This window comes from Hypomesus transpacificus, chromosome 23 (genome assembly GCF_021917145.1).
Source record: "Hypomesus transpacificus isolate Combined female chromosome 23, fHypTra1, whole genome shotgun sequence".
Classification (NCBI taxonomy): Eukaryota; Metazoa; Chordata; class Actinopteri; order Osmeriformes; family Osmeridae; genus Hypomesus; species Hypomesus transpacificus.
Window position 1 is genome coordinate 1201944 of NC_061082.1, and position 12581 is coordinate 1214524.

The following is a 12581-nucleotide window of genomic DNA, read 5'->3' on the forward strand; positions in this document are numbered from 1 at the left end:
ACATACAGATGTATTCACAGGGAACTAAACAGTAACCTGTCATCATAACTGCAGACAAAAAACACTCATCACAACCAAACACATAAATGTGTTGTGACAAACCACTACAACTACATCAGAATCTATCCTACTTGTGTGTTTGCAGATGTGGATGAGACAGGTGTCCTCTAAACATCATTTTGAAAGAAAACAACAGCCTAACAACCCTTGGTGTGGATATGTTAACTGAACAATTTGTCCAATGTTCAATGTTAGCACTTTATGGAAGAGGGACTTCTGTGAACTGTCAACAGGAAACAACCTTTGAACAGGAAACGACCTTCCAACACGGCATGCTCGTGACCATGGTTTCTAAGAATCCAGACTCATTCACAGACTGCAAACATGCTGAAGGATGTTATCTAGAAATTGTTAACACAACACTTAAAAACGGCAACTTAATAACTTCCTCACTTCTAGAAAGCCATAAAACCAGGCCAGATAAGAGGTGTGCAATCTTCAGTCTCGTGTACCTACAACTACAAGCAGTAAAACATGCAACCTGGATTACAGGAGAGGGGAACACCTCACGCCTCCCTGTAGCTCATCATCCACAGCAGGAAGCTCGTCATCCACAGCAGGAAGCGCGCTCTCACAGCAGGAAGCACGCTCTCACAGCAGGAAGCACGCTCCCACAGCAGGAAGCACGCTCCCACAGCAGGAAGCACGCTCTCACAGCAGGAAGCGCGCTCCCACAGCAGGAAGCGCGCTCCCACAGCAGGAAGCGCGCTCCCACAGCAGGAAGCACGCCCCCACAGCAGGAAGCGCGCTATCACAGCAGGAAGCGCGCTCCCACAGCAGGAAGCGCGCTATCACAGCAGGAAGCGCGCTCCCACAGCAGGAAGCACGCCCCCACAGCAGGAAGCGCGCTATCACAGCAGGAAGCGCGCTCCCACAGCAGGAAGCGCGCTATCACAGCAGGAAGCACGCTCCCACAGCAGGAAGCGCGCTATCACAGCAGGAAGCACGCTCTCACAGCAGGAAGCGCGCTCCCACAGCAGGAAGCACGCTCCCACAGCAGGAAGCACGCTCCCACAGCAGGAAGCGCGCTATCACAGCAGGAAGCACGCTCTCACAGCAGGAAGCGCGCTATCACAGCAGGAAGCACGCTATCACAGCAGGAAGCACGCTATCACAGCAGGAAGCACGCTATCACAGCAGGAAGCGCGCTATCACAGCAGGAAGCGCGCTCCCACAGCAGGAAGCACGCCCCCACAGCAGGAAGCGCGCTATCACAGCAGGAAGCACGCTCCCACAGCAGGAAGCGCGCTATCACAGCAGGAAGCACGCTCTCACAGCAGGAAGCGCGCTATCACAGCAGGAAGCACGCTATCACAGCAGGAAGCACGCTATCACAGCAGGAAGCACGCTATCACAGCAGGAAGCGCGCTATCACAGCAGGAAGCACGCCCCCACAGCAGGAAGCACGCTCCCACAGCAGGAAGCACGCTTCCCAGAGCCATAGTGACCACACTCCCAGTGTGGAAGTCACAATCTCTGATTATGAAACCATACACAGCGGTTATGCAAGAAGAATGGAATTCCCAGACTGAGGGCTGCGACCTGATGGCACGTTCCTCCCCTAGCAGCCCAGCAGTGGGTCCAGACCCCGTTCACGTGGCGCTCCCAGTGTCGTCCCCTCTACCAGTGTCGTCCCCTCTCCCCTGCACCAAGCACCTGAGGAGCGTGTACACCACACGTACCTGAGCAGGTGACTGGGACCACACGTACCTGAGCAGGTGACTGGGGAGGAGGTACTGGAGAGGGAAAGAGTTCACCCCCTGGACCAGGGTTTAACCAGAGACATCCGAAGAAGAGTGTGGTGCTGTATAACTGCTTCCGTTTGCTTCATAAGGTTAATCAGATCTAATAACCTACTCATAAAGAATGCCAATGCATGTGGTTTTGCTACACCTTTACCAGTGAGAAACTTGCATTACACACAATAAGTTTAAAAGGCAATATTCAGCCAAGACAGGGCTGATGCACTAGACGCATGCATGAACAGGTAGAGACAAGACCGAGTCCGGAAGGGAGCCAGTCCGAATCCACGCATCACCAACTAGAGAAGCAGAAACACACAGCCTTTCAGGATGGACTCCACACACACACAGCACCCTGCTGAGGATCCCCACTGAGCGCACACACGCACGCGTACACACAGGGCGTTTCGGAATGGAATTCCAAACACAATGAATTAATGATCACCGCTCAAGTCATGTCCTGCACAGTCAGGTATGAGGGCTGGGCAGGCGATACGCGTCCGGGAATCTGCACCATGACTCAAGAAAAGCTCTGACAACTGGACGTTGCTTCAATACCTGATTTCATTTCCTTCAGGACCAATCCACTGTACTGAGTAAAAAGCTAGATTGTGAAAACCAGTTTACAAGTGCTTGGAATTCATTTGTTTTACTGTATGTCATAGAACATTCTGCGGGGATTTCTTCACAAGACACACCCTACATCTACTCAACGCAGCTTAGAGCATCCATCCCTCCCCGAGCTGTCATCACGGTGGTTAAAAACAGGGAGGAGACGGAGGGAGGAAGTGTACTGGGAATGGAATTAAGCATCCATTCAGCGCTGTGCCAACAGCAGTGGCACGGTTAATAAGTGATTAAGACTTCCCGATGAGTCTAGTCCGGCCTAGCCCAGCCATCCTCAGCACAGCAGTAATCCCCTCCCTCTGGTTGGGGCTAGTACTCTTAGTGCTGCTTGCAGCAACTCGGCTAAGCTCTGAGAATCAAGCTTACCCAGCTAGTCTGACACTAGGACAGATAGAAAGGGGGCACAATTTAAATTTCTCACCTCTTATTCCTTCTACTGGCATCACAGCTTAAGAGTCCAGGCAGATTTAATATTCAGACTCTCAGTGATCCTACAGGAGAAGGCAGGAGTCACACGTGGAGACACAGACTGACCTTTTACGATTAGCCGAACACTAATGTCACTAACCTGTACCCTAACCCCAACCCTACTAGTTTCTGGGCAGGGAAGGGCGGTACCCTAAGGTGCGGTACCCTAAGGGGCGGTACCATAAGGGGTGGTACACTAATTGTAAAAACCACCGTACTATCAATGGACCATGAGGACAGGGCCATAGTGAGAGGGAGGGATCCCCCACCCAATCCCACTAACCCCAATCCCCATCTCTAGAAGAGGAAGCTTGGGTTAGCAGCAGGTGACACCAGGGATCACAGTTCTCTGGCCCAGCTTGTGGCCAGGGTAAAGCCCATTACACCCGGATTACCTGGGGACCCACAGTCTCTCCCTCCACAGCCACGGGGCTCAAAGGGGGGGCGGCTAGACGTCCTGAGCCCCCCTAACGGTGCCCTGGGTGGGGAACACACGGACAAGGTACAGCTAAATCCAGTTTGGAGTGACCTTGTTGGAGCTTCTGTGAGTGGCAGACACACACACACCCACATCTAAACCCTCAAGGGGTTTCAACTAGTTTTGTAATGGCGAACACCCAACAAGACCTGGTGGTGTGTGTTCACCTGAAGCGACACACCTGCAGTCACTGAACACACCGTTAGAACAGCTCAGGCAGCCATCGGTCGCTGATCTGACATCCTCTCACAGAGACAGCAAAAGAAGGCAACTTGGCTTGACCCGCAGTTGTGAGAACGTTTACAGAAGACTTCACAGGAAGTTGTAGAAGAATGCGCACACACAAACACGATTTAAGCATTTGATATTGTTCGTATCAAACCACCCAATCAGAGCCGCTCTCTTACCTGGGCGACTAGGTGAGCTCATTGTTCTGCTGCCTGTCTGGACTGGTGAGCAGGTGGAGGAGGATGAAGAGGTGGGGTGAGAAGACCTCAGTGCTCCTCAGTGGGGGGGTTGGAGAACACCATCTGTTGCCCTGGTAGTGTCATGGAGGCAGCGAGGCGATGGAGAAGTGGGCTGGGTCAGAGGATCATGGTGACACCATGGCAGGCATCTGTAGATGTCCACCACCCTGTAGGTCTGCTGCTATGACGATACTGTAGGCCGGCTGCTATGACGACCCTGTAAGCCTGCTGCTATGACGACCATACGGTGACTCCTCTGAGGCCCCGGATCTGAGGAGAAACAAACAGCTATTCATCATAAGCTTTATTTTGGACACTTACTAGGTCCATAGATTAAAACCGACAAACATATAATAAAATCACTAGGTACATAATTTTCAGAGGAGGCTCAGACGCCAGTGAGTCCACATATTAGAAAAGCATTGCACTGAACATAGTGCTGGATTGGTTAGTACCAGGATGATACTGTTCATAGAGGTTGTAAGTCTGCACATGCAGCTGTACATGAGTCTGCGCAGCACTGCAGGGCAGGTGGGCACATCCACATTGACAAACATTTGGCTTGCACTGCTCCATCGCGGTACCCTTAGCGGCATCCGCAAGCCATCATTATAGGCAACATTCTGTCTGTTCATTCAGTCTGTGCATACTACTCTTTTTGTAGTGCTTCCACAAGTGGGCAGTATACATGGGGGTACAGTATGCCTTGAAAAGTTTGGTCTTAACTGGTGGTGCTATTGATGGATGCAGAAGGTTTACAACAACCATGACAGGCACAGTGACTTCTGGTTTTAATGTAAAGTGTTGGCCAATGAACTACTCAATACTCTTGCGAAATATATTCAAAACCTTTTACATAGCCACCTCAAACATTCACCACAGTGAAATACAACTCTCAAGCTCTTTGTTTGAATGCGGTGTAACTTTTTAGTACAAATGTGAATTGCGCTCTCACAGCCTGTCACAACATGTTACAAGTGACCTCACATACCAGGGTCACACTGACACCACAATACCACACGTAATTGTGCTGAGGTAGGTGCTTATGAACAGCCTAGCCTGCAGGCTAGAATGGGTCTCTTCCAGGCTTCTCCATGATGACTAGCGTGAGGTACAGGGTGTATTATGACTGCAGAGAAACCGAGAAATGTTTAACTGACAACTAACTTTCTCACACATTGCAGTTGACCCCCACGACCCCCAGACGTATAGCAGGTGCCCCCATGTCTTCTCCTGGGAGGGTCTCCAGAAACACGTTCCCTCAGGAACACGTTCCAGCGCCACAACCAGCTGCAGCACCTTCTGCTACCTAGGCTCTTATATCGGCCCAAATGGGTGATCTAGTTTTTGCTTCCCTCTGGAAAATTTGTGTCAAACATAAGTGTTTGTATTCCCCCTCACCCCCATCTCTCTTCTGTGAAGCACATTGTGTTGCCTCTTGGTATGAGATGCGCTATATAAATAAAGTTTGATTTGATCTGAGGCCCACAACTCTTACCTCCACACGCCGTTCCCCGACTGACGCGCAGACGGGACCTGAATTACAGCCCGTTTGCGACATGCCGTCTGAAATGCCGGCGCTCGGAAGAAATATGGTCTTCCTGCAGCGTAATGGAGTTCATTTCCCAGGCACTTGGAGATGCTTTGGAGTAATCACGACGGAATCAAAATAACATGTGGTGTGGGATTGTGAGCGGTAAACAACAATTAGGGTCTTACGTGGCGCACGCCAAATGAATCACTGAAACGCACCTCTGCTAAGACAGCAGCAGCCGACTCTCAGGCCTAATTGACTATGAATAATTCACTCAGGGAGCCGGTTAGCTTAGCATCCATGTGTACTCCTCCACGCAACCATAATTGGCATGTTGGTGTTTTGTTTTTATTAGCAGAAGGAACTTCTGTGTTGTTTTGATGATCGTGACGGTCTCGGTTGAGAGTCCTCTCTGTGAGTGATGAAACTGGGAGGGCAGGGGGTGATGGGTGTGGGGGAGGGCAGGAGGGTGATACCCCATCTGACGTGACAGGGCCGCCCCAGTGTTGACACAACACTCACACTCCACCCTAAACTACACACCCCCATCCTCCATCTCCTCAACTGAACGTGGCTTCAGGGCAGCAGCCGACGCCACAGTAAGACCATGCCTCAACTTGTGCCTGTTGAGAAATAGTTTCAGTTCCAAAACTTGATTTCATACCCCAACTGTCAGCCTGCCTAAACATTTCAGGAGGAATGCAATGAAGAGGTAAAATATGACAACAAGCATGGAGGTGTACCCTGCAGGGTCAGTCAGGACACTGTGCCGATCTTCAGACGTGAAATCATCTTCCCATCGTACCAAAACCTCCCCAGCCACATTTCCATGACTTAAAACGTACCACGACATGATCCAACAGGCTGAATGATGGAAGCAGTGTTGCTCTGATGAGACCATCTGTAAGAAGGTGTATCAAAACAAGAGTCCTGTGACCCACTGCCTACATCACAACCAGCCAAGCCTGAAACAGCTGGACAGTCAGGTTAGTTAGACACAAGGAGACTTGTTTAAATCATTATCACGCAACAACAGGACCCCAAGTTTTAGATTCAAATTGGACAGCAATGCTCATGTATCATGTGTCAGCTTAACACCCGAGACCACGACGGAAATGTCAGCTTCCGTTAAAACCTGTTCATCTGAAGGTAGTAAAACAGAACACAGTGGAGGGAAGGGGGACGGTTTGAAAAACAGCCAGATAGCTGGGGACTAATTGATTTTCTGTGAACTCATAAAGCTTGATGATGCTTTGTTCACCGTACAAGGCCACAGGAAACACAGCCAACACCAGTTCTTTCTGATGAAAAACAGAAGATGGGGAAAAGGGAGACGCTTGTGTGGTGCGGGTTCCACAGGTGCTGAGGGAGGGTCTTGTCCTCCATAATAGACTTGACTCGGCTCGTTTCCGTCGCTAGTGTGAGTCCCGACACCCCCGCACTGTGCCATGGCGACAAAAGGCTGTCTATTCTCAGCCAAACAAAAAACAGGAAGTGGACACTTTCCCTGTCATCAGCCAAGCCTCCTAAACGACAGCTCTCCAGACTGCCGTGCACAGCCATCCTCTCCCATCTCCAGAACCCTTTCCTTCATCCTCTTTCCCTTTTATTCCACTTTCCCCATCAGCAGCAGGCCCCTTCCCCAGCTCTCCTCCCTCGCTCTCCTTCCACAGGGAAGCTTGAAGCCTCCTTCACACTTGAATCTACTACATTAAGCTGAGTGACTTAACACACGGGGGATGATGGGAGTCTTGAATGCAGGCAGGCTGTTTCTGGAGCCTGGCTGTGTGTGTGTGTGTGTGTGTTGGGCATGTGTGTCGTGCTGTGTGTGTGTCATGCTGTGTGTGTGTGTGTGTGTGTCGTGCTTGGAGGAGCACATGTCCCTCTGTCCCAAAGTAGACAGCCCTATTAACGGCCCTATTAGCTTTCATAAGAGAGGCAACGACAACAAACACCTACTCTCTTCTGACTGCCAACTTATCCTAATTGTTGTGTTTGTTAGGAAGGGGAGTTGGAGGGGCGGGATCAGGTCCCTGATAGCCTATCAGGAGGGGCGCTGGACAGGCTTGGAGTGACAGAGGGAGGGGTTCAGGGGGACCCACTGTCCATGTCTCCTCTCCTTCACATGAGAGTTTTCAAGCTGTATCCATTCTTTAGCTTTGAAATAAAGTGATCCTTCTTTGATAACGGTGTTTGATAACTATTACAAAAAGAATATGATTGACTCTAAGCCACGGGAGTTACCCGTGTTACGGTACAAGATACTGCAGCTTGAGGCTCAAACAGACAACTAATCCCATCAACACCTACCCCTGAGAAGATCGTCTGACAAGTCTAGTCGATCATCCTATGCTGTTATCTTTTAAGGACCTGAATTACACAGCGCACGTCAGGTCAGATAAGTCTCAATATTTTGTATTTTAGTGTATGGAATACTAGTAGGCTACGTGTAGTTCCATAAGCTTAGTTGAGTCGTTATTAAGAAGTGGTTGCCAGTGCCAAGTGTTGGAAGGCGGCTATGACCGTCTTCCTGGGAGGCCTGGAATTTACGAGTCTGGAGAGTCCTTGGGAGATGGAATGTGGAAGGAATAGCTTCCGCTAGAGTCTAAGCGCAAAAAGCCGAGACACAAACGTGAGGTCCGGTCTAGATATGCGAGCAGACTCCTCGATAGATAATATCGCCTCAATCTAATGATCTGCACCCGCAAACACCTTGTTGAAACTCATGACCATGCTTCTCAAAAAAAGATGAAGAGATCGAGTTCGAAATTAAGTCCATTGTTTGGGAGCAATTGGGATGTTTCATAATGGAAATGTGATAGACTGCTTACATACCAAGTCAAACAAAAACATGTCCCATATATTTTAGGATCCGTTCGTTTGTCCTAGTGTATTAAGAATGTTGGCGAACTGTGGCCAGTTTTGGGGCAAGAATGTCAGCGATACACACCTAATACAATATCCTACTGTAGCCCAGGTGAAAATCTCTTCCAACTTAACTCTAAAAACTCTTCGAGATTCACTTTACGACCTAAGCGATTTACGAACAACATAAAAACAACAGGCCGACAAAATAGAAACATAAAAACAAACTCACTGACAGTTGCAGATGATTTAAATGGCATCTATTAGTGTCCTGCTACGTAAAATATATCGTCACAGTATGACATACTACCTTAGTTTTACCACAAACAATATGGTTAATTTTTCAATGAGCCTAAATGTCAATGAACAGGGAAAATTACCAGTACCAGCAGGAAAGAAAAACAATTCCCGTCACAAATTGTTTTATTTACGAGCCGCTCATTTGAACCATGTCGCTTATATTTTCCCTGGTAAACTACTTTAAACTGTTGAACAATGTAAATTCTGGTGTCGTAGCACTGTTACCTCTGGAAAAATTGGGTCGTAGGCTACTACAATCAAAAGCACCTCAAAAGATACGACAACAATGTTGCACCCTAACGATACCTAAAATGTATGATAAAATGTATTAAACTCTGAACACAGTAAAATCACCCAAATAAAATGTTCTACTCACGTGAAAATTTAGCTAGCACTCGGAGGAGAAACCCATATCAAGTTCACTTTGAGCTCCGGTAGTAAACTACAGACTTCCAAATCAGACTTTATCCAGATTTTATCCACTTGCAATTTCTGTACTGGAGATGTGTTTAGTGTGTTTCTTTAAAGGCGGAGCGCTAGCAGAAAAAATACCATCTAAACATTAATTGTTTTGATTATTTTCTTGTCTCTTACGGTTTCCAAGGTCCAGCAGCACGGTACCAGATTGTGGGGTTTAGGACCCGTTGGGGAAAGCGCCTGAGATCATTCACTGAAGAATTCCGCCATACTGGATTGTAGCAAATAAATCACGTGTCACGCTCGTTCCTGAATTTCCTCGGGGGGCGGGGTCACGGGGCGCTGCAGGGTGAGCTTGACAACAAACTACTACTTGAAACAGCTAAACCGGTATTGGATGCACACATTGGTGCGTGTGTCTTTGTGTGACACGGACAAAACTTCAATTGTATATTTACAGTTATTTGTGGATTGTATTATATTGTGAATGTGAGCTTTGCAGACTACACCCAAAGAGACTCACTCAACAACCGCATTCTTCACATTCATCAATGTTCCTTTTGAGTTTTACCGTACTTCTGGTGAGTGAACGTGTAAATCAGTTAGTGGAATCAGGGCTGGAGGGTAGGCCAGGAGTGCTCAGTCAAACTACTGTGCTTCACCTACGTCTACCTTAAACGTAGGGTTGCCAATTTCCTCAACCCCAAATGAGGGACACTTTCTTCCAGGTGCGCACACGCACATGTGCACGCGCCAACAGCTGACCAACAATAACGGAAATCGCAAGCTTTCATTAGCCATACCATAAAATGACTAATTTCAGTGTAATTTTGGCAAACCACTACTGTTTTAGCTTGGATGTATTGTTCATAGTAATAGTTAAGACAATTATTACAAGTTTCTCATTTTGACACACTATAACGCTCACCTCACCAGTGGCTAGTTCACACACACTGTCACCAACAAGCAACAACCATGTCCCAAGGTTTTGACGCGTTTACAGTAGCCTATTATTGGCCAGCGAGGCTGTGATTGGAATACGGGACTGGAGCTGTAGCCTGACGTTGTCATACTCATAATTCTCAGAATATACTCAGAATATGAGTCTGAGAACTCTCCGTTGGGCTTTGACTACAGGGCGTGTTTCAAACGAGCCTGGAAAACAAATGCCTCTTTGCTCAATTGGATAGATCTACAACCAATCAGAGCAACAGAGTATGTGACGTATGTGACGTATGTTAAGCACCGCATAGTTGTTGTCAACAGAACTAAACTACAAGTAGACTTGAAGTATGCTTGAAGAATGAATACAAACGATTTTTGCCGGTGTTGTAAAATTAATTTAAGGGTAAGGGGAGTACTTGTTCACACAGTCAACCTTTTTGAGCGAAACAATAAAGGGCAATGCATATACGAACAAGTTCTCCGTTTAGGATTACAACTCCACAAAAGAAAAGGAGAAACCACAATGGCCACTAGGTGTCCCATCTTCTTCGCGACCATCAGGGCCAGCTGATAAATTAAACTTTTACCGAATCCCGTAGGAAGGACGGCAAAAACATATTTTCCATCGACAAATGCCTTGATTGCTTCTCTCTGTTCCTCTTTCAAAATTAATGCGCTGTCGATGTCTTCTAAAACAGACTCGATAGCAGACATAACATTCCAGATCTCCAGCGGTAGCCATGTTTGTTCAAAACGAATTCAACTTAAGCGCTGTTTTGTGACGTGGGTTATTACGTTACTGTTGATCATCTGTCCATCATCGTATAAAGCCCGCCCTGGCAATTTCATTGGTTCGCCCAGATTCTGGTTTTCTGTAGTTGGTCCCCAATACGAGACCCTCCAGACCCAACTTCCCGACCAAATTTTCTTTTGGGCGGGGAGAAGTTGGGCTGGCAGCCAGGCTACTGGAGCTGTCCCTGACCTGACAAATCAAAATCGCCCATAATTCGGGACCTCCCAGACAATTCGGGATGTCCCGGACAATTCAGGATGGTTGGCAACCCTACTTAAAGGAGTAGATGCGAGGTGATCTTGTATTGGGATATCAGCAACGTTTAACAATATAAAACTGCATGTAGCATGTGCAGCAGATAATCAGTAATCAATAATTAATCATTACTCCTCAAACCTACATATATTATCATTGATTTGTCTTACTCACTGATGAGAATGATGATGATGGTTGTGATGAGGATGATGGTAACTGGATCCCTATTACCACAGAATTGTATATTGTTAATCGTTACTGTCGTCATAGAAAGCCTTATATGGGCTTATGGAGAAAGTAATAAATCATTGTAATACATGCAGTTATATTTTGTAATTTGTCACGACATCCTCAACTGAACAAATGGAGGATGAGTTCAGTAATCTGTTCCCCCAGGCACAGAGCCCTGCGTAGGTCATCAGTGATGGGATGATGATATCATACAGAAACAGTATGTTTAAAACCCATTTTATCTGTCTGAGTTGGACCAATGACGTCAGCCAGTTACTGACTGCGCATACCTTCACAAAATAACCAAATAGTGCGGATTAACAAAATGCACAAGTTGAAAGCAGATTTGGGTTTCTGCTCAGCGAATGTTGTAATCCCTTGATGCCCATAGCCTTTTTATTCTGTCTCTCTTTCTGTCTGTATCTATCACTCTCTCTCTTCTTGTCTCTCTCTCTTTCTGTTTATCTCTGTCTTTACCTCTTTCTTTCTCCGTGAAACAAAAATCTTTGATGCTCTGCAACTTCATGGCCTGTGTTCATAATGAATTGTCTTTATTTATAGATGCCTTTCAATCTCATCTCTTATTCTCTCCATATATCTGATACATCAATATGTACAGTAGAAGTACAGTCTATACATAACTAAATATCTATACTGGGCCACAGTCTCAATCTTTCTTTCCCACTCCATCATTCCACCAGCGTTGTAACGCGGTAAGTGGGACCGACGAGACCAAAACAGTCAAATAAACCAGTGGGAGTGTTTGAGTAATCACTTGTTTGGACAACAGTCCATTATTCCTTAGTTACTAACAGATAACAATAACTTGTTTGCTGCCGTGTTTGTTTGCAAATTACCCTCATCTGTGTTATTATAAATGAATGGGAACCTTTACCTAATGTGACAGAAGTATTTGAATAAGAGAAAGCATCATCATAAATGCACCACAGCATTGAGTGGTGCCCTCACAACAGATTAGCATCAAAATGCTTTGCCACTGACCGATCACTAGCAAGTGAAAAATGTGTATTCACCATCTGAGCTTTGAATATTCATGACACTGTCAAACAAACTCATGTCTACCTGTGGATGACAATGTTTTCTGTTTAACTCTTCGACACCCAAAAAAACGTAACTACGAAACTATGATCCTATGATAGGGCGTCACCTCTTCATGAGGTTTGTTTGCAGTCTTCTAGCTATACAGTAGTCTTTCATCTCACCCACTGATGGATGGACAGATGATTAGTAGTGCTGTGCAGTACGTCAACGCTCGAGTCCTCTAGAAAGATAATGGGGGGAGATCACTGTCGTTTTGCTCGGTTGTTGAGAAGGTAATCCCTTGCTTGACTGCTTAGTAAATGTGTACTGTAGCAGCAATGATATCACACTCAGCTTC

General features: G+C 46.8%; 1 long non-coding RNA gene across 1 annotated transcript in view; it reads right to left on the reverse strand.

Annotated features, from left to right (window-relative positions):
• LOC124485663 overlaps positions 1–9421 on the reverse strand; it is a 34624-nt gene extending 25203 nt beyond the window's left edge. The window contains exons 1-2 of the long non-coding RNA XR_006958081.1: positions 8918–9421; positions 3783–4112 (exon numbers count right to left, since the gene is read on the reverse strand). This is a non-coding gene — a long non-coding RNA (uncharacterized LOC124485663). The remainder of the gene's footprint in view (positions 1–3782; positions 4113–8917) is intronic.
• Between the last annotated feature and the right edge of the window lie 3160 nt (positions 9422–12581).